The 22,981-nt window shown below is 44.1% G+C and overlaps 1 protein-coding gene and 2 long non-coding RNA genes across 4 annotated transcripts in view; all 3 read left to right on the forward strand.

Annotated features, from left to right (window-relative positions):
* The first annotated feature begins 5,022 nt into the window (after nucleotides 1–5,022).
* Nucleotides 5,023–8,338, forward strand: LOC148112483 (uncharacterized). Its single transcript, XR_015729393.1, has 3 exons — nucleotides 5,023–5,108; nucleotides 7,523–7,590; nucleotides 7,713–8,338. It is a non-coding gene; the product is annotated as an uncharacterized LOC148112483 (long non-coding RNA).
* A 4,508-nt stretch (nucleotides 8,339–12,846) lies between these two features.
* LOC117677035 (uncharacterized) lies at nucleotides 12,847–14,412 on the forward strand. Its single transcript, XR_004594616.1, has 3 exons — nucleotides 12,847–12,941; nucleotides 13,604–13,759; nucleotides 14,159–14,412. It is a non-coding gene; the product is annotated as an uncharacterized LOC117677035 (long non-coding RNA).
* A 1,736-nt stretch (nucleotides 14,413–16,148) lies between these two features.
* Nucleotides 16,149–22,981, forward strand: part of LZTS1 (leucine zipper tumor suppressor 1) — a 102,405-nt gene continuing 95,572 nt past the window's right edge. Inside the window, exon 1 of one of the 2 annotated variants that reach the window (XM_034436905.3) lies at nucleotides 16,149–16,356. The gene's annotated coding sequence lies outside the window, so the exon portion shown is untranslated. Of the gene's footprint in view, nucleotides 16,357–16,390; nucleotides 17,127–22,981 lie in introns of those variants that run through there. The other variant, XM_087875831.1, reaches the window with a different exon arrangement.

The following is a 22,981-nucleotide window of genomic DNA, read 5'->3' on the forward strand; positions in this document are numbered from 1 at the left end:
AGTGTTGTACTTTATGATTCTTGACGAATGTATCTTTTCTTTTATGTATACCAAGAGCGTATGTACCAAGACAAATTCCTTCTGTGTCCAATCACACTTGGCCAATAAAGAATTCTATTCTATTCTATCCATATTTACATATGCACTTAGAGCAATAATATCAGCTTAAATGTTGTACATAGCTTGTTTTTTAATACATGTGTGTATATTTACTAGAGTACAAGAAGATATTCTGAGCACAGCCAGTACTCTTTCAATGATCGCCCCACTGAATTTAAGAAGCAGAGATAATGCTCATGAATTCCTTGACCACCCTTCAGTCAACCAAGACCCTCATATTAAGGATCCAATGTTGGAGAAATTTGAAGGAGAAAACTTCAGTGGACCATCAAATGATGCATCTTTGTTAAGTGGAGAGGAATGCAAGGAAAATGGGAGTCATGAATGCATCACTAACAAGTCTACAGATTCCACTGATCACAACATTTCTCAAAAGCCAGAAGTTCCAATAGACTTTCCACACCCTGCTGCTGGGACAACAAAATCCACCACAACTCACTTCCCTTGTTGCAGAGGGAATTCTGAAAGATGATAGCCTAAGCTTTTCTACTGTCTACAAATATGATGACCCAGTGGCTCTGAAACCAACAACCAGCCAGATTTTGCCTGCTGAGGAAACACTATGCAGCTTTGGTCTTCTCCAAATAAAACCAGAAACTCTGTGTCTAAGAAACTTGTATCTCTGTGTCTAAGAAACTTGTATCTCCAGTCAAGACAGAGGAGGAATTGTCTCACTGTACACAGGTATATCTTTCTTTAATTCTTTATTGTAGGCATGGATTGTTCCCAGGTCCATCCAATTGATAGTCACTGACTATTGCCTATCTCTTGCAGGTATGCATCTGGAACTACTGGTTCTCCACGTGGTGGGAGCTCTTATACCCAGAGGGAGGAGCCAGAAGGTAAGGTGTGATTATGAGGATGATGGGAAGTGTGGTCAGTTAACCCTTGCAGGGCTGTGGGCTTATGACTGATGGATTGTTAGACATTTACCCTGACAAAACCCCCTCTAAATGTCTAACTAGGTACAGGTACATAGTATTTACATACACACACATCATATACATAATTTACATATGAACACATATTTTTGACATGAGATATGCATGTTATTTATGTGGTAAGTGTTTTGTTAGTATATCAACAATATCATTAGTAGTATCATTCTTTTAAATATTATGATATTAGTATATCATTCTTTTAAAAATTTTAAATTTTGTATTGGTATGTGTTTTAGTTCTGGCTGTGCACCGCCCTGAGTCCACTAGGAGAAGGGCGGGATACAAATTGAATAAATAAATAAATAAATAAATAAATAAATAAATAAATAAATAAATAAATAAATAAATAAATAAATAAATCTGCAGTTTGCTCTTCGGTATCACAGTGTATGGCCTTAATGAAACCAATCTCTGAGAATTGTCTAACGTGTTTGCATTTGATATCAATGTGTCTCGACCATTGGCCTACTGCATCAGCTCTCTATTGCTGCCTTGTTGGCTTCGTGGATGATTATTGGGTATGATGGTTCAGCCCAAATGTCATTAAGTAAGTCGTCAAACCATATTAGGTTATTTGCGGCCTTGGATAGGCAGACAAATTCTGCTTCAGTGGTGGAGGTGGCTACCAGTTTCTGTTTTCCTGTGTACCAATGGATGGGGCTGCCATTGAGAAATAGTACATAACCTGAGGTGCTTTTTCTACTTTTGATATCTCCCGCCCAATCAGCGTCAGCATAGCAGGTCAGTCTAGGTTTCGTGGACATTTCTAGTTCGAGGCATAGTTGAGCGTTGATGCTGTATTTAAGGTATCTGAGCAACCTCTTGATGGCGTCCCAGTGAGATGTGGTAGGCTTGCTTATATGTCTGGCTAGCAAGTTGACCGCCAGGGCGATGTCAGGTCTAGTCCAATTGGCTATATACAATAGCGACCCTCTGGTAGACCTATACAATTTGTTGTCATTAAAAGGTTCAGCCTCATCATACATGCTTTTCAGGAAGTCTGGTTGCATGGGTGTATCACTGGGCTTTGCCTCTGACATATTGCACTTTGATAACAGTTCAATGATTTTTTCTTTTTGGGAAAGTCGAAATCCTTTATCAGTCCTGGTCACGTGAACTCCTAGGTACTTATCAATTTTACTTAGTGATTTTAAGGAGAAGTGGCTCCCCAGCTCAGTGGCAAATTTATCACATTTGTCCTTGTGTTTGCCTATGTACAGAATGTCGTCCATATAGACAAGTACGGCTTCAAATAAGTCATTTTCTCTTTTTGTGAAAAAACATTTGTCAGCTGAGGTGGCTGTAAAACCCATAGAGCTGAGGGCTTTGGCTAAACAATCGTACCATCTCTTGCCCAATTGCTTGAGCCCATACAAGCTTTTGTTCAGGAGCCAGGTGTTGCTTTCTCCTTCGTTGTATCCTGGAGGTGCTTTAACGTATATTTCTTTGTCCAACTCAGCATGTAGATATGCGGTCTGCACATCAAACTGGAACACTTCAAGTCCCAGAATAGTGGCTATCACCAGTGCACTTTTGACACTCTCAGCTCTGACGGTATGTGAGTAGGTGTCTGTGTAATCCTCTGGGTACTTCTGGGCAAACCCTTGTGCGACCAGCCTTGCCTTGTACAGTGCTTTGTTGTTCTCCAGTGTTTTGATTCTGAACACCCATTTTGTCCCTATTGGTTTCTTGTTTTCTGGCACTTGGGTTGGTGAATACACATATAGGTCTCTGAGGCTCTCCATTTCTCTGTCCATGGCTAATTTCCATTTTTTTCTCTTCTTGGGGGAGGTTCAGTATGTCTTCATAGGAATTAGGTGTAGCATTGTCGTTATGTATGGTCATGATGTAGTCTTCTAGTCTTTTTGGCAATTTATTTCTATTTCCCCTTACAGGTCTACCTGGGGATATATCTGCCTCGTGCATGCACTCGGCCTCTTTGCTTGTTAGGCTGTCTAATTTTAGAGTGGGGTGTCCTTCCTTCCACTCCTTAGTGCTTATGTCGTGATGTTTGGTTCTGTTTGGTTTTGCTTCCTTCGTTTTCTCTGTGGTTATCTCCCCTTCCCTCTGGCCATGGTCGTGTGTGTCTCTGTTGGTGAGGATGTCGTTGGCATGAAGCCTTGACCAGTTTGAATTCTCATGGAAGTCTGCAGAACTGGATACTATAAATCTGTTGTTGCTGTCTATGAACCTGTAGCCTTTTGTTCCTGGCTCATACCCCACGAATTTTAACCTTTTGGATACCTTTTTTCCCTTCTTTTTTTTTTTTAATTTGATTTATATGCCGCCCTTCTCCGAAGACTCAGGGCGGCTTACAATGTGCTCAGCAATAGCCTTCATCCTTTTGTATATTTATACAAAGTCAGCTTATTGCCCCCACAAACTGGGTCCTCATTTCACCTACCTTAGAAAGGATGGAAGGCTGAGTCAACCTTGAGCCTTGGCGAGATTCGAACCCTGCAGTAATTGCAGGCAGCTGGTCTTAATAAGCTTAATAACAGGGTGCCTTAAACCCCTGTAGTACCAAGGCTCTTCCTTCTCAATTGCCTGGGGATGTGAACATCTGCTGGGGCACCAAATATGTGTAGGTGGGCCAGGTTAGGTTTTCTTTTGTACAGCATTTCATATGGTGTTTTGTTAATGGAACTTGACTATAACCTGTTTAGCGTGTAGTTGGAATAATGCAATGCCTCCGACCAGAAAGATTGTCCCATCCCTGCGTCCTCCAAAACACACCTCATCATGGTCTGGAGCATTCCGTTCTTTCTCTCTATGACCCCATTCTGGAATGGTGAAAACGGCGAAGAAGAGTAGTGCACTATGTCCTGCTCTCTTAACCATCTGGTGAACTCTTTAGCCATAAACTCTGACCCCCTGTCGGTCATTATTTGTTTTATTTTTGTATTGTGCTGTAGCTCTACCCTCTTGTGGAACTCTTTGAACCTTTGTGATACCTCGTTCTTGTGTCTAAGTGAGTAGACATATCCATACCTACTGTAATCATCCACAATAGTTAGGAAGAACCTCTTCCTATGTCTGATAGATGGCCTCAATGGCCCTACCAAGTCCATATATATTAGTTGGAATGGAGACTTGGTGGTTCGTTCTGACCTTCTTGGTCTTGCCTTAACCTTAATCTTTGAGCACTTACAAACTGAACACTCTAGATAATTTTCACAGTTTTTTACTTTAAGTCCTTCAGTACAATCTAGCATTTTCTTTAAACAGGAAAGCTAATGTGTCCCAGCCTCCTGTGGAGGAGCTGTGCACAATTATCATGCATTGGTTTTCCAATAGACACAATGTTTTTACCAGATGTTTTACAGTTGGTTACCCCCTGGTGCACCCCCTCTGTCTCAGTGTTTCCCTTTTCCCCATTGTCTGTGCTTGTGTTAATGCTTCCTTCGTTGCCCATGCCAGGTGCGAAGTAGGGCAGGTCCTCTCTTATGCTTACCTCCCCTATCTTGTTTCCTTGCTTAAGTACATAAGCCTTTCCCTCCCTGAACACTATTTCACTGCCTGTGTCTTGTGTGAACTTGGTGGTAGCTAACACGTTGTAGGGTATCTCAGGTACATACAGTACCCCCTCTATTTCTCCGAATCGTGAGATGTGCATGTTCCCCTTCCTTACCACTTGGACACTGCTTTGGTTGGCTACCTTTAACTTGAAGTCTGCCTCAGTGAGTGAACTGAATAGTTCTGGGTTATATGTTGTGTGGTTTGTGGCCCCTGAATCCAAGAGCCACATGTCCCTTTTTACCTTTTGTCTGGTATCTGAATCATCGCATCTAAAGCCACATATGGAGCCTGGGTAGCTGTCCCTAGGGTTCGGGTCCGCCCCTGAAGTACCTGGACTGGGTGCTGGATGTCCAGAGTCACCCTGGGTGGCCGGTTCTCTGCTGGTCATCGTTGGAAGATGCGGAGACATCGCGGTTGTTGGTTGAGGACTTCCCAATCTCGGCTGCCTGCCGCCGGCGGCGGCGGATCCGGATCGGTGGATGCTGGTCACCAGGAGAGTGAAGAAGCCCGGAGGAGGTCGCAACGTTGGTGAGTATTTGGTTTGGGCGTCTTCCCTTGGGTCTCGCGGCGGCGGCTGGAAGGGTGGTGGGTTCGAATCCTGCCGTGGGATCGGTCCGTGAGCAGTCACTGTGCTGGGCTCGCTGCGGAGGCGCGTCCTTCTCATTGGGGCTGGCGGGATCAGTGCCTCGCTCTCGATGGCAGGTCTGTTGTCTCTCTGGTTCCTGGAGGCCTCCTCGCGGCTCGCGGCTGGCTCGGGAAGCCGGAAAGTGGAGCCAAAGGCTGCCTCCAGCGTTTTGATGGCCTTCTCTACCTCGAGCTCGGTAGGCGAGCTCCTGGTGCCTTGGATTTGCCCATCGTCGTTGTTTGTTGGGCCTTCTTTGTCTGATTTGGGTTCTCTGTAGGTTCGCACCATTGATTTTGAACCCGGGATTCCTATTGGTTGCTGGCCATTCCAAGATGGCCACCGGGAAAATGGCGCAAAAATGGACTCGTACCGGTCAGGGATATCGGGCTGGAGAAACTCCTCCCTTACCAGTGTGTTGGTCTCCTGCTCTCATTCCTGGGCTTCCATTGCTGCTCCATGGCTCCTCAGGAGGCTTTGGAGTTTCGTGATGAGCTCATCGTCATTGGTAGGCATTTTCATCATCTCGATTATGGACAGTTGGAGTTTGTCTTCTTCCTGGACTGTTTTTCTGTTGCGGTCACTTGTTGCTCCCATCTGTTCCTCGTCTCTGGGTGGTGGGTCCGACTCGGAGTCCTGTTCACCCTCAGATGGGATGTCTCTTGGGATGGCACCTTCGGATGCCAGTAGTTCAGCCATTCTTTTTGCAAATGCTCTGGTATTTACTCTGTTTTCCTTCTTAGAGTAAATAGTTCGTTCAGTCATCATCCAGAGTTACGGGCAACCATCCTCTGCTACCATATTGATAAGAGTGATGGCTCTAACCCAATAACTCACTGTATACAGGTATATCTTTCTTTAATTCTTTATTAACGGCATTGGTCGCATTGGTTGATGATCTCTGGAGGGCTCGGGACAGGGGTTGCTCCTCTGTTCTGGTCCTATTAGATCTCTCAGCGGCTTTTGATACCATCGACCATGGTATCATGCTGCACCAGCTGGAGGGGTTGGGGGTGGGAGACACCGTGTTGCGCTGGTTCTCCTCCTATCTCTCCGACCGGTTGCAGTCTGTGTTGGCAGGGGGGCAGAGGTCGACCTCGAGGCGCCTTGTTTATGGGGTGCCACAAGGGTTGGTCCTCTCGCCACTCTTGTTCAACATTTATGTGAAGCCGCTGGGTGAGATCATCCGTGGATTTGGGGTGCAATGCCATCTGTACGCTGATGACACTCAGCTGTACATCTCCACCCCAAACCACCCCAACGATGCCCTTGAAGTGATGTCCCAGTGTCTGGAGGCCGTGCGGGTCTGGATGGGGAGGAACAGGCTTCGACTCAACCCTTCCAAGGCCGAGTGGCTGTGGATGCCGGCATCCCGATATAACCAGCTGGTGCCATCACTGGCTATTGGGGATGAGTCATTGACCCCCACAGAGGGGGCTCGCAACTTGGGCATCCTCCTGGACACACGACTGTCTTTAGAAGAGCATATGACGGCCGTGGCCAGGGGGGCTTTTTATCAGGTTCGCCTGATATGCCAGTTGCACCCCTTTCTGAGTTGGGATTCCTTATGCACAGTCACTCATGCTCTCGTCACTTCTCGCCTGGACTACGCTAACGCTCTCTACATGGGGCTCCCCGTGAGAAGCACCCGGAGGCTCCAACTGGTCCAGAATGTGGCCGCACGGGTGATTACGGGAGCGACATGGCGCTCCCATATAACACGTCTCCTGCGCGAGCTGCACTGGCTCCCGGTGGTCTTCCGGGTGCGCTTCAAGGTGTTGGTTCTCACCTTTAAAGCGCTCCATGGCTTAGGGCCAGGGTATTTACGAGACCGCCTGATGCTACCGGTAACCTCCCACCGGCCAATACACTCTCACAGAGAGGGCCTCCTCAGGGTGCCGTCGGTCAAGCAATGTCGGCTGGCGGCCCCCAGGGGGAGGGCCTTCTCTGTGTGAGCACCTGCCCTCTGGAACGAGCTACCTCCCGGAATATGGCTGATTCCGTATCTCTGCACTTTCCATAAGGCCCTGAAGACGTTTTTATTTCAGCAAGCCGGCCTGGCCTGAATAGGTTTTAAGGGTTTTTAATTGTATTGCTAGGGGTTTTAAATTGGGGTGGCCATTTAATTTAATTTATTCTTAATTATTTTAACTTTTATATTGCATGTTATTTTAATTCTCGGCTGTTCACCGCCCTGAGTCCCTTCGGGGAGAAGGGCGGGATATAAATTTAATAAATAAATAAATAAATAAATTGTAGGCCTGGATTGTTCCCAGGTCCATCCAATTGATAGTCACTGACTATTGCCTATCTCTTGCAGGTATGCATCTGGAACTACTGGTTCTCCACGTGGTGGGAGCTCTTATACCCAGGGGGAGGAGCCAGAAGGTAAGGTGTGGTTATGAGGATGATGGGAAGTGTGGTCAGCTAACCCTTGCAGGGCTGTGGGCTTATGACTGATGGATTGTTAGTCATTTACCTTGACATATCCACTTCCATCAACTCCTCAGAAATGAAAACAAACTCTACTTGAAAGATGCGTCCAGGCACAAGATGAATCATAGATCTCTGCAAAGCATGATTCATTTCCACTGAAAATGAGCTTTAGGGATAGCTCCCATCTTAGATTTGCACATCAGAGAACTGTTACCACTATTAAAATGTCTCTTTTGAAAAATATGGAATCCTCTCTCTCATTTTACCCACTGAAGCAAAGATTTCACCAGAGAAATGAACTTCAAGGCAAGGCATCCTGATGAAAGCTGAAGACATAAGCCATACCTTGTTACCCACAGAAACCATGCACTGATCACAATGCTGTCCATCTGACGACATGTACCTTGAACATTTAAACGTTACTCTCACCTTTGTTGGATTTAATAGGGAAATGTGCTGACAGTTAAAGTAATTGTGTACCTATTGCAAGAGAATGGGTGTGGTGGTGAGAAGCTTAAATATTGTTTAATATTTAGCACCATTAGCAAAGTTAAACTGCATATATAGAATGTTATATTCCTTTCTTAGATATGGGAAATGGGTAAGATGAAAATTAGGAAGAATAACAAACTGTTTCCTATATTGTCAACTTAAAATGGGAATATGTACACTTTTACTAATAAATCATTTTTCAAAATAATGTTACTTTCTGTATATCATTCCATATAGGTGTTATTCAGGAATTGGGCACACAGTGGTGCCGTTTTAACTTACAGTACATTGTCTGCAATGTACAATATGGAAAAATGAAGTTGATTTTAGATTCTAAACGCCTATTTATGGGTTGTGAGAATCAGTTAATTTTCAAGAAGCCATTTTCCCCCCTTCCTGCTGTGTGCCCAGACCCGTGATGGTGAACCTATGGCACACATGCCACAGCTGGCACCCAGAACCCTCTCTGCGGGCATGCGAGCCGTCACCCAGCTCAGCTCTATTGCGCATGTGTGTGCAAGGTGTGTGTGGGAGCGTGGGGGGATCAGGTGCACATGCACAGGGGGTTGTGGGGGGTGGGTTGTGCATGCATGCATGGGGTGGGTGCACATTGCATTATGGGTGTACTTTTGGCACACGAAGAGAAAAAGGTTAGCCATCACTGGCCTAGAACATACTTTCTCAAATGGGGTCCCACAAGAAAAATGACTGGAGAAAACAAAAATCACTTTTTAAAAAAACAAACAAACTTTGTGTAGCACTAGTATTCTCAGTGATGGGTATTTTTATGTCACTTTGCTTTTATAAATGTTGGAGAATATGCATGATGTAGATTGGAAGTGTATTGTGAAATTTTGTGTATGTTGTCTTATTTTTATCAAAGTTTCCCTAAGACCTGAAAATTATTTCAAGGGATTCTCCAGGGTGAAAAGTTGAGAAAGGATGATCTAAACTAGGGGTGTCAAACTCGCGATGATACATCATCATGTGATGTATCATAACGTTTTTTACCTTTGCTAAAATTGGGGTGGGCATTGCAGTTATAGTACCAAAAATGTCAAATAGCCCCTTTAAGATTTTGTGATTTTTTTTGTGATTAATGTAAATTGGACTTAAAGCTACAGTACATATAGTAATATATACTCAATATAAAGGTAAAGCTTTCCCTTGGCCAGTCATGTCTGACTCTAGGAGGCAGTGCTGATCTCCATTTGCTAGCAGAGGAAGCCAGCATTGTCTGAAGACATTTCCGTGATCATGTGGCCAGCATGGCTATATGCCAAAGGCGCACAGAATGCTGTTACCTTCCCACCGAAATGGTACCTATTTATCTACTTGCATTTGCATGCTTTCAAACTGCTAGGTGAGTAGGAGCTGGGGCAAGTAACAGGAGCTCATCCCATCCCATGGCACTTGGGTCTTGAACCCAGGCTGTCAGCTTTCCAGCTGACAAGTTCAGTGTGTTTTAACCACTGAGCCATCACACACCCTCACACTCAATATATGGCATAGCAATTCATAAAGTTTATGGTTTGGGTAAGTCCATTTGCACATATCTGTGCGTGTTCAGAAATCTGATATATCAGTGAGGGGAACCTGTGTATTCCCCCATTAACAGCAAATAAGACATTATCCCAAAATAGGGATCCTGCAGTTTAACCTCTGCAAGATTTGCAGGTGACTCATGGGTAAAACCAACCAATTTCGTTGCATACATGATGTACAATGACAATAAAGGCTATAAAAAAACGTCTAACGGGTAAGGGAAAAGCACTGAACAGTCAGCAAACCATTGGAACTATTATTTACCTAGCATCTATAGTAACTTGTTCAGATAATTTTTCAAGTTTAAATTTAATTCCTAGGAACAGACCAGAATTCCTATTGCCAAGCAAAGTGATGGTTCAGTAACTTGTGCCTGATTTTGCCATCTTTTTTTTTGGCATGGTTATTAATGGAATCACTTCAGTTGTTAAGTGAATCATATAGTCACTAAACAAATCTGGCTTTCCCCTACTAATTTTACTTCTGGGAAGCAAACTGGGAAGGCCAGAAAGAGTGATCACATGACCACAGGACTCAGCAAACATTGTAAATACATGCTGGTAGCACAGAACCAGAATTTTAACCGCATGACTGTGGGGATGCTGCAACAATCATGTCTCTCTTTTCAGTGCTATTGTAACTTTGGTCACCAAATGAAAGGTTGTAAGTTGAGGACTATCTGTTTTGGAATGCCATCCTCAGTAGTTGCCATTGGAGGCCATTTCATTTGTCTAATGATGGGGCTGACTCTTTATGTGGCCCACAATTTAACCAGTTCTGAAACTGCTCACTGATCTCAAGGACCTACTTGTCATGATCCTTTCACTTGGGCTATCTTCTTACCTGAAAGCTGCAGACTTGCCACTCCCTGAGAAATTCTGCAGGTAGTTTACAGAGCAAAGTCATACCTAGAATAGGCAAGGCAGAGGAGGCGGTGAGACTCAGAGACAGGGCAAGTTCTGACCTGTGAATTGCAGGTTTGGGAAAGGAATTAACTTCAAGAAGGAGCCAAAGCAGGGGTGGAGGAATGCAGATATGAATCTGACCATTTCTAAAGAAACATGGAAAGATAAAAAGTGCTCAGCCCAGCAGAAGACAAATTGGACTGCTGTATTGCAGAGATGCTTAAAAGAACTGCTCAGAGAAACCACTCTGTAAGGAAGGTAGGATCACCACGTGATTGGACCCCTTTTTACAACCTTTTGTTGCATCCATTGTTGTATCCAATGAATTCATTGTTTGCTATGGGTCAGTTTTTGCTGGAAACCAGAAGCAACTGCTGGTTTCTGACAAAACCATCATCAATTGAAGTCATGTGAGTATGGGATGGTGCTCCTTGTACTCAGTGGGACAGTCTCTTTGTGAGGAATTCATAACTTCAAATGGTCGCTATGCAACTGGTTACAAGTTGAGGACTTATATTTGGCTGAGAGAGAGCTTTGACATCTCCAACACCGGACAACTCCTCTCAAGTATGAAGCTCCTGGAACAGTACTGATGGTTCACCACCATACACCATATCTATCATTCTCAGACATCCAACATGGCTACCTTTTCCTCAAGAGAGGAGAAAACAACCCTTGCCTGCCACCTCCTCTGTTTCTTTTTCCCTCCTGAGTCCCACTAGCTCCTCTGCTCCTCCCATAGAGTGAGCTGCTGTCTTGTTCCATTCTGTTTTACGGCTCCAAAGAGCCATGTCCCTGTTGGCTACTTTCAAGACATCAAATCATGAGGTTGTATACACACTCCACCTCAGCCACCAATAAATCAGGAAATTAGCCAGGCTAATAGTCGTAAAGACTATGTGCCAAGTCAAATACAGGTACTCCTCAAGTTACGACTACAATTGAGTCCAAAATTTATGCTGCTAAGTGAAACATTTGTTCAGTGAGTTTGCCCCATTTTACGACTTGCCACAGTTGTGAAGTGAATCATTACATTTGTTAAATTAGTAACATGGTTATTAAGTGAATCTGGCTTTCCCATTGACTTTGCTTGTCAGGAAGTTGCAAAAGGGGATCATATGATCCTGAGACACTGCAACCATCATAAATATCAGTTGCCAAGTTGAATTTTGATTATGTGACCTTGGGGATGCTGCAACAGTCGTAAGTGTGAACAGCGGTTGTTAAGTGACTTTTTCAGTGCTGTTGTAACTTTGAACAGTCACTAAATGAACTGTTATAAGTCGAGGACTACCTATAGTAGAGCCATTTTGTTCACAGTAGTATCAGCTGTATTCATTAGCAATGACTTCTTAGAGGATTATTTATTTGTTTGTTAGTTAGTTAGTTAGTTAGTTAGTTAGTTAGTTAGTTAGTTAGTTAGTTAGTTTGATTTATATGCCACCCTTCTCCGGAAACTCAGGGCGGCTTACAATGCTTTTAAGCCATGTTCTATTTTATACAAAGTCAGCTTATTGCCCCCACAAACCGGGTCCTCATTTTACCTACCTCGGAAGGATAGAAGGCTGAGTCAACCTTGAGCCTGGTGAGAATTGAACTCGCAGTAATTGCAGGCAGCTGGCAGCTAAATAACAGTAGTTTAGTCCACTGCACCACCAGGCTCCTTAAAGTGCGATCTGCCACTTCTGCAAGATGTATCCCCTACTGATCTCTTGACTTGATAAGTGGGGTGGGACTGTATATTGCAGTGTCAAAATATCCCTTTGCCAGGGTTATTATATTCATGATCAGGAAAATGCCAGTGCAAGGCCAGAGATGTTATTTTCATGCACAGGGCCTTTGTGCATGAAGGGGCACCTCATATCTTTGCTGGGGGGAGGGGGATTTCTGACTTCTGCTACCTGCTCTGTTCCATCATAGCCCTGCACTGTAAAAGATTAAGAGATCCCCATTACATAAACGCCAGCACACTGCCATTTGCTTAAAAGGCAATGGTGGCTTGCTATCATGAGCATTCAATCACTAGGAAGCAATAGCAGTGCATTCCCTTTTGTTTTTGCAAGCAGGAGGGAAGGTGGCCCGTTTAGCACTGAACTCAAGGTGGAGGAAGAGGACACACTTAGTTACCAGCCCACAAAGAAGCCCCCATTGGCTGGCAGTTTCTGCCTCAAACAATTGGCCAGAAAGGGCAATCACTGATTGGCTGGCTGTTCCCTGCACGCGACAGACTCATCCAGATGCCAGCACTGATGCCGATGGCTTGAAAGTAGTCAAAACAGCCCGATGAGCCTTAGATGCCTGTTTTGCTGGCGTCAGAAGGATTGAGAGGTAGAAAAACAACTTGAAGTGCTTCAGGACAAGGTATACGGAACCAGCTGAATAATTAGGAGATGAATTAATGGAGTGTGATAAATGAGAGCGAGATCACGAAGAGCTGCTGGCAACCAAAGTAGAAAATGTTAACCTAGAAGGGAGAGTGCTGTGGCTTGATATACAAATAGTCCTCAACTTGCCACCGGAACAGGGACCAGAATTTCCACTGCTAAACAAGGCAGTTGTTAAGGAAGCTGTACCCGATTACTGCCACAGTAGCAAATCATGCAGTTGTTAAGCGAATCCAGCTCCCCTCATTGACTTTGCTTGTCTGAAGCCAGCTGGAAAGGTCACAATTGGTGATCACATTAGCCCTAGATGCTACAAACATTGTAAATAGATACCAAGTGCCTGAATTTTGATCACGCGACTGGGGGGATGCTGCAGCAGTGGTAAGGGCAAAGACTGATCTTAAGTCTCTTATTTTTCAATGCTGTTGTGACTCTGAATTGTTGCTAAATGAATGGTTGTAAATCAAGGACTACCTGTAAGGTAGCTTTGTAAGATGCCTCCTCATGTGGAATCAAGCATCATATTTCTTGCAGGATATGCTGCACTGTCTGAGAGATATTAGTTATTTGAGCTTTTACTAGTCTCATTTGCATCACTTTACTAATTGCATGGTTTTCTTGGCATGATCTTGTATGTAGCAGGAAGTTGGTATTCTGGATCTTCTCTACCTTCTCCCCAAGTGTTGCATCTGGCAGTTGATGTTGCTGTAGAAGAATTGAAGTCCTCCTTGTGGGAAGCAGAGGAGATGCAAGGGACATTCTGTTGATCATCTGCCTGGGATGAAAGCAAAAATGGTAGTGAATATAGATAAATCTGGGCATTTTTCAAAAGATGTTGGGGAGAGACAGGTGGTTAACATGACCTAGAGCAGCAATGTCCAACTTTGGCAACTTTAAGACATGGAGACTTTAAGTTGAGTTGAAGTCCACAGGTCTTAAAGTTGCCAAGGTTGGTCACCCTTGACCTAGAACTTGGGTATCTGGTTAAGATGAAAAAATTAGAGTCTTTCTTTGCTAAGCCTGAAATTGTTCCTTGGGACTTGCATTCAGTGGGATATCCTTATACCTTGCCATCTTGTGCATTTGTACTGGAGATAATCTTCAGCAGATAAGATTTCTTTTATTTGACATGTTTGCTGTAAAATGTGTTCTAATTTTATGCCTTTCATTTTTTATATCTACGTTGTGGAAAAGGTCACTCAAGAGCTAAAAAGGAATGCAGGGAGAAAGAGGTTGGGCCACTATTAAGAAGAGCCAAGGCATGTGGATAGCAAAACTCACTGGGGAAAAATAACCAACAAACCAAAGGCAGACAAGAGTGACTTCATCATTTCATAGGCTGTTTACTTTTGGCAGCTTTTCTCATTTTGAGTTTTGAGTTGCAAAAATTTTGTTTACTATGCTGGCTAGGAATTATGGGAAATGTAGTCCTAACATAGTGTGATGGTACCAAACTTGGCTCTTTGTATTCATTTTTTAAAAAAAAATTGCATAGAAGGTTTTGAAAGATGATTGGACAAATCCAATCCAGGGAAGAAAAATCTATCAATCAGAGCCATTGCTATTGGAAGTCTTGGCCTAAGGCAGGAGTCTTCTTTTTAAGTACTTAAGAGACTTAAAATGGCATTGGGATCACAGGGTACAAAATTTCCATATTAGAATATTAGAGACTCCTATAGAAAATGAGATACAATATAAGCAAAAACAAAGATACTTCTTGCACTCCAAACTTGTCTTAAAAAATAAATGTAGAAACAGGTTTCCAAACGTTAAAAGCTGATTCACATAATATGTAACACTTGATCAGTTAAACTTCACAAAGCATGGGCAGCTAGTGTCACCCTTGGTTGGGTTGGGTTGAGTTGGGTTGCAGTTATACAGCTTACTATGTTTTATGAATCCAAACTGTTTCATTAGTTTCCAGTTCAATATGTTATTATGCTATAACCTAGAAAATGATCTAGGTTATCTAGATCTAGTAGATGAGCTGAGGTGACGCAGTGGTTAGAGTGCAGTACTGCAGCTACTTCTGCTGACTGCTAGTTCAACAGATCAGTGGATCAAATCTCACCGGCTCAAGGTTGACTCAGCCTTCCATCCTTCTGAGGTGGGTAAAATGAGGACCCTTGTTAGGGGGCAATATGCTATTTAGTATACTGTCTTTGGTGTAAGCCGCCCAGAGTCCTCGGAGAGTGGGCGGCATAGAAATATGACTAATAAATAAATAAATAAACAGGTTAGAAAGGTTGTATGTGAATCCAATTACCAACATAAGAGATCACAAGTTAAATTGTTATTATTTCTGGCTAGATCTCAAAAATTGCTTACATATGGCTTTACCAAAAGATCCCAATTGAGTCAATAGATGGTAATTCTGATGTGTTTTGTCTGGACATCATATAAACCTCAAGCAGAGCTTGCAGGCGGCAGATCTGTCCGCCCCCCCTTTCTCCGCCCCCCTCTACTTCAAGGTGTATCGTCTTCCTAACACGGAGGCTCTATTTTACAGCCCAAAGCCAAGCTGATGCGCACGGCTCTTCTCGCCCAATTCGCACATTTCTGTCGTCCCCACGCCAAAAAAACCCAATAAGGCTGGATTATCCCCAACATCGCGACAATCCTCGCTATTAATCTTTGATCAGAATATCGATACCTGCGTATTTGCACCCTGAAGTCTGGAAGTCTTAGGATTTGGGGCTGTTTTGCACAACTGACAAACCCCCCCCCCCACACACACATCTGCTGAAGATCCTCTCGCGCGCCTCTCACGCCGCCCGGTACAGAAGGCGGAACGGGGGCAAGTGGGTGCGGAAAACTCCAGGCAGGGAGACGGTGTGCAATTTGCAAAAAGCCCCTCCTGCCTTTCGAGCAATTAGTTCAGCTCCTGTCACACCCCCTCTTCCCACCCCTTCAGGCAACCCGCGGGGGGGGGAGGGACGTGGGAAGGCGGCGCGTGCCGCCCATCGGCGACACATATCGTTACAACTGTCTCTCCCCCGTCCTCGCCCCCCCCGTCTCTTTCACCCGCCTGGCAGCTGCCAGCGAGCGGCGCAACAAAGCCAGTTTTGGCTGCCCCCTCCCCGCCGCCGCCGGCGGCCCGCTTTCCCCGCGTGCCCAAACTGAGCTAAGCAGCCAATTAGCGCCTCGGATGCCCAACCGCGCCCCGCCTCCCCCCACCCTCTCTCCCCTTCCGCGCCCCGCTCAGCCCGCTCTCGCCAGCCGTTCCCCAACTGCGGGCGACGGTGCGCGGCGCGGCGCGGCGGCGCTAAAGCAGCCCGGCGGGTGGAGAGACTGCGGTGGGCGGCCGCGGGCGGCGCTGGCCCGGATTTGCGCCCGTTGTGGTGGTGGTGGTGGGGATCGTCGGGCAAGACGCGGGGCAAAGCCGGAGCCAGGTGAGGGCGGCGCAAGAGGAGCGTCCCGGCGACGCGCGGTGGCAATTCGGGGAAGGAGTGCAGTGTGAGGAGCGGGTGCTTACTGCGCCCCCGCGGGCTCCCTGCAAATGTAGTGCAGGGCAGGGAAACGGGCAAGCAAACCCGGTCCTTGCGGATGCCTAATTTTGGGGCTATTGTGTGTGTGGGGGGTGGTGGTGGTAACCCACGTTTCTTGCAGGAATTCTTGCTCGCGGGCGCGCAGCAGAGGGGATTTGGCCACGGCCCGGAAAATCAGTGTGTACAAAACAAAAGGTTGGGCGCTCACACAGAACGCTTGGTCGGGCGCATTGTTGTGCGGCTGCCTTCCCGACACAGGAAGTTTGGTCGGTGGTAAGCCTGCTCGGTATTTTTTTAAAACCTGATTTACTTTATGCTCCGAATGCAACCCCTTGTAGTTAATTATGGACCAGTATGTTATGTGAAGCTTAGCGGGTTAACTTAGTCAGCAAAGGGTGAAGGGTTGTGTGACTGCACCTAATTTCTTGGACGGCAGGGATGGTCTTCCAGCTGCTGAGAATGGGACGGGAGTATCCAGGGCGGCCATCTAGTGATTAAGGGAGTTGCAGTCCGAGGCGTTCAAAGCTCCTGCTTTGTTCAAAGTTCAAAGGTCCTGCTTCAGCGTTACATACACGAGTCCTCCTGACTTCAAAGGGTTCACAAGACAAGTCTGCACATGTTGCAGTGTGAGTGCTGGACGCCATTCAGAGTTGATGCTAGGGGCAAAATTACAGGTAAGTGATTGAGCACCTGTTTCTCATGTATGAGTGTATTCAGTTGTAATCATCTGCACTTGAGAGGCTCTGGTAACAGGGAAGGTGAAAATTCTCTGCTCAACCTTTTGGAGAGCTTTTGGCAGAATGGAAAGTCCTGGAGGGGAAAAGCAGAAATAATGTAATTGAGTAAATTGTACCTTTGTAGGATGCTGCCATAAAGTTGTCTTGAGGCATCATATACACATGGTCCTATAAAAAGAGATCAACCAGACTCTTTGGGCTTTCAAATTCGAAGAGAGAGAGAGAAAGAAAAAGAGGGAGAGATATTTGTACATGTTGGTTTCAAGAGAGGCTTTTGTACTTTCCCCTCTCTCCATGTGCCTGGACATTATTTCTGGTAACTGTACATGCCAACATCAAGCCAGTTGGCTTGTTCTGTGCAAGACTGCCTCTCTTATATGCTGGAGGAAATGAAAAGCTCACATATCAGTGCGGCCAGGAATAATGCACCTCGAACGCAGCTGCTGATGTTGTCAGGGATGACCATGTGAACCTTATTAAAGAATGGCTGATTGGATTCTTCGTGTGTCTTTTTGCTGCTTTATGTGTCCTGGGTGACAGAAGCTGAATCTGTGCATCTGTGCTTGCCTGATGCACCTTGAAGCATCGCTTCTGGTCTTGCATATGGCATGTTTCAGGGATCCTAAACACTTTTCAGTTTCTTTCTTCAAACATGGTTCCTTAGTGTAAACTGGCTCTAATCCTGAATGACCTGGCCAAATTGTAAAAGTGAATGTGTCAGAGAGAACATTGGAGAGCAGTCATTTTGATTTAGGTTAATGAGATGGAAATGCTAATGACATGACGCTGAATTTCAAGTTTGTTTTGATCTTGCTTCTTTTTAAAAAAAGAATGCCCCCCTCCCTCCAGCAAAATAAGCATGACCCTCAATTTGGAAAGGTTTTCTGAAAAGATATTTCAATTTATATTCCTTCCCATTCTTCAGGACATTAATACTGTTACATAAATACCAACCTTATTGCATTGATCAGTAATGGAACAGAAACGAGAGCTCCCTCATTGAGGGGGCTTCTGAATAAGTCCCATGGAATCAAACCAGATTTACTTTTACATGAGCATTGATCAGATATGTGGTAGTGGTGGAAATATTAGCAAAGAGCCTGTTAACCTTGGAGCTTGTCAACTTTTTCAGATGTCTGCGAGATTTGGATTATTTTGCTTAAAAAAAATTAATGTAATTTATGGTTATTGTGAGGGCCCAGTTTGCTGTCCCCTGCTTGCTTTTCATTGTGAAAAAAGTGGAGATTCTTGTATTAAAATGCTTTTATAAGTGCCTCTAGGCCAAGTCAGGGTTTTCTTCAGCATTTTAGGAGTGGCTAAAAGACACTTTTTATGTGGCTCATAGATTTTTATCTATGGTGCTTTTGCTGTTCTCTGAGCTGTTTGCTTGCAGACTACCAACTATCATCAGTGCAAGGGATTATGGGGTTTGCTCCCGGTACACAGTAGCTTGCCCTGCCAGTTTTTGATAGGGTGTGGTTTTTCTTGTTGATGGCTTCTTAGAGTATTGGTTTTTAACAGATTCATATTCTTCCTTTCTTCTCTAACAATGTTTAAGGTAGCATACATAACACTCCCTCCTACTGTTTTTTCCCCAGAACAACAACCTTGTGAGGTGGGTTGGGCTGAGAGAGTGATTGGCGCCAGAGTTTTCCCATTGCCAGCCCTCAATTCTAAGCAGTGACGTCTTCTCTGTGGGGCTTCAATTGCACTACAGAATAATAGAGTCAGAAGGGACCTTGGAAGTCTTCTAGTCTAATCCCCTGCTTAGGCAGGAAACCCTATACCATTTCAGATCAATGTTATCCAATCTCTTCTTAAAAACCTCCAGTGTTGGAGCACTTACAACTTCTGGAGGCAAATCATTCCACTGATTAATTGTTCTAACTATCAGTAAATTTCTCCTTAATTCTAGGTTGGTTCTCTTCTTGGTTAGTTTCCATCCATTGCTTCTTATTCTGCCTTGGGTGCTTTGAAGAATAGGTTGACCCATTCATCTTTGTGGTAGCCTTTTAGATATTGGAACACTTCAGAGAGAGGAACATGGCTACAATCTGCTCCCCTGTATAAACTCTATAGAAATAAAAATCTGAGTTCATAAGACACATAGATGAGCATTTCTAAGATACCAACTCCTTGGAAAGTTTTACTTTTGTGCTTTTTTTCATACTGTTCTTAGGCAGGATGCTTTTTTTGTGTGTAATTTGATCGTCAAGGGCCCAGATGTGAAGACGTTAAAAAAAGTTTCCTGGGTAGCTTCTTTTTCTTAGCTACAAACAAATCCAGCAAACAAATAAATACCTTTCAATGGGTTTTTCATGGTGACTTCAGTTATAAGGAGAAAAAAACTTTGGGGCATAATTTTAGCATCATAGCCTATTTGATTTGTCTAAAGCAATCGGTCATCCAAAACAAAGCTTAAATAATGCTTATCCATATAAGTCACATTATAACGAATATAAAGAAACAATGGATGGAAACTAAGCAAGGAAGGAACCAACCTAGAAATACAGTTAATCCTTGAGTTACGAATGTAATGGAGCTTGCCAATTACTGTAAGGAAAAAAATTCCTGACAGTGAGAACAATTAATCAATGGAATGGCTTGCCTCCAGAAGCTGCAGGTTCTTCATTACTGGAGGCTTTTAAGAAGAGCCACTTGTCTGAAATGGTATAGGGTCTCCTGCTTGAGCAAGGGGATTGCACTGCTGTAGAAGATCTCTAAGGTCCTTTCTGACTCTGTTATTCTGCATTCTAAATAAGAGGAGCAAGAAACTTATCTCCAAATTATTCTGAATTTTCCACCTCTTTATAGCATGGCTTTCCATTTCATGACTTGATTTACTTATCCCTACAGTACAGAATGCAATGGTCACATTGCATCTTGCCTTGAACTAATTTTTGATGATGAGAGCCAGGAGTATACAGAACATTTTGATTTTGAAACATTTTGCAGTCGAAAGACCCTGTTTTGGGTTCTGGCAAATTCACAGGAAGCCTTCCATACTGTTCCAGCCAACTCAGACATGTTCTGAGTCTGAACGCCTCCAGCGAGGTCAGAACAGCTTTAGGACACTTGCCAATGGTTGGAAATTCCATCCAGATATGAAACATTTTTAATACAAAATGTTTTACAAGATTAATACCATGCTACATTACCAGTGCCTCTTCTGCTTTTGAAAGGAACCATCATTACACAAGTGTCTACTCCAAGGCTGTCCAACCTTGAGAGCTTTAAGACTTGTGGACAATGCTGGCTGGGGAATTCTGGGAGTAGAAGTGCACAGGTCTTAAAGTTGCCAAGGTTGGATACCTCTGCTCTACTCCAAGCAATATGTTGGGATTTGGGAAAGGAGCTTGGTGCATTTAGTGCTGATGGGCTTTTCCAACAGACAGATTGCTAAGCATCTTCACCTGGAGCACAGGCAAACTTTGATGGCCAATGAATATGCTTAGCATTTTTTGGTCAACAGGATCAGAGTGGATTAGCAAAATGGCTAAAGCAAGGAATTAGTGGTGAGGGTAAATTTTGATTCCCCCCCCCATAACTATGCTAAATCTATTTTAAGGTATACATTACTATATTCCTGAAATACTAGGGTGGGGAAAACTACCTATTCTCAGCAACTGAGAGCCATAAGAAAGAGATTTGGGGAACAACTGTATTTTGGAATCTCTAGTTACCTAAACATTAGCAGTGGTAGCAAATTTTGGTACTCAGCATATCTGTAATGTAATATTTGGTTTGCCTTTGAAACCTGAAGCTTTCTATTCGGATCCATGCTGGGCTGTTGCAAGAAAAAGGACAGCTAAGACTACATTGTCTAGCAGTGGCTCCCTTGGAGCTTCTGCTGTGCAGAGGACCTTTTTCACTGGAGATATCAAAGTGCCTCATAATGCACCTCATTTGCTGTGAAGCCTGGCTGTGGCTTCTATCCAAGATCTTAGCAAAGTTGTGTGGGTTTTTGCTAATTGTATTCTTAGACATATTTTTCTTTGGCTTTCCTCTCCTCTCCTCCTTGAATGCCAACAAAATGCAGACAATTCAATCTAAGGAGCCAAGATGGAGTTGAAGGTTGTCCAGAGGAGGATGCAATTGTCTAAGCCAGTGTTTCTCAATCTCAGTAACATTAAGAAGGCATACTGGCTGGGGAATTCTGGGAGTTGAAGTCTACCCATCTGAAAGTTGCTGAGGTTGAGAAACACTGATTACCAGTCATACTGATGGTGCCAAATGCAGAAATGGAGCTTACACTGTCAATGGTAAGAGTTGAGAACAACACTGCCAATTGGAGACCAGACCATCCAGAATTTCTCAGACTCATACTGGATGAATAGTTTCTCACTTCCACATGCTTTCTAGGGTACAGTTTGCCAAAGATAACTAGGTTTCCATGTTTCAGTCCCTCTGATTGGCTCAGTATGGCTTGCACTGCTGCTTCACAGTCTTTTCTCAACCGCCTGAACATTGTGCGGTTGACCGATCCCTTCTCTAGGAGCCCTGGTGGCACAGTGGTTAAAGTGCAGTACTGCAGGCAAATTCTGCCCACAGCCTGGCATTCAATTCTGACAGCCTCAAGGTGGACACAGCCTTCCAAGGTCAGTAAAATGAGGATTCAGATTGTTGAGGGCAATATGCTGGCTCTGTAAACTTCCCAGAAAGTGCTGTAAAGCACTAATGTGGTAGTATATAACTGTAAGTGCTATTGCTATTCTCTTTGCTGCAGTGGTGAAATCTAATTTTTTTTACTACCGGTTCTATGGGCGTGCCTTGGTGGGTGTGGTGTGGCTTGGCATGAACCTTCCAGAGGACGTGACTGCTTTAATATCTCTAGGAGGGCAGTTTTGTTCATGAAAACCAGCTTGGTGAAATATGAATATTTAGTATGGCCCCATAGCATGCAGTCATTTTAACTGGGGAACATGCATGTACAATACATGTAGTATCCCTCTATCAGGTTTGAAAATATTTTGTGGATCTCTAAAGATTCAACATTAACTTGAGAATGGTACAACCATTTTCCTTATGCAGCTCATGTCAACTTCGAATCGAACCTGGCTGAAGCCATTTTTCTATTCCTCAATTGGTACACAGAGTGGGGAGGGGGAAGGGGGATGAAATGCATTGCTAGATAAAACACAGAGCTTTCCCGTGGGAATCAAGGTCATCTCTACAGGTGATGGATAGAGATGGGGAAGAGTGCCTGGAGAGCTCACCAATTAACCTAATTGACCAATGTGACCTGAGACTTTTAGGGAGGGAGTTATTTCCATTTTAATTATACTGAAACTGCAGAAAACATTTAGAGTTTGTTTTACATTTAATCGTGCCAATATGATGTGCCCAATAAAGAAGTTCTTTGAGAGAGATCTGAGTCTCAGAGTTCTGATTTGCTTGGGCTCGTTAGTCGGAACCTTGACAGCTCAATCTATAACACCCAAAAGCCACTCAAAGTCACTATGAGTAAGTTGGGCAGCCATATACATTTCCTTAATAAAGAATTATCTTAGCACTCCTGTGCATTACATTCCACTGAAAAGTTTCAAATATTAACATAGCATCTCAATGGGACATTTTCACTGAATTACCTTTTTCCCCTCTCTTAAAAATATGAGGGTGGTTGGGTGACCAACTCATATGTCCCTTACACTTTTTCACACCTTCTCTGTGGGTACAGCCATCTTGCAATGGCAAATCTAGCTATTGGGATAGGGACCACCTCTTCCCAATTACATCTGTGTCCCTCCAGATCCAGGGAAGGGAGTTTGCTGGTTCCTGTTGATCAGGAAGCT

The sequence above is a fragment of the Pantherophis guttatus genome, chromosome 9, assembly GCF_059756535.1.
Source record: "Pantherophis guttatus breed Tessera chromosome 9, ASM5975653v1, whole genome shotgun sequence".
Classification (NCBI taxonomy): Eukaryota; Metazoa; Chordata; class Lepidosauria; order Squamata; family Colubridae; genus Pantherophis; species Pantherophis guttatus.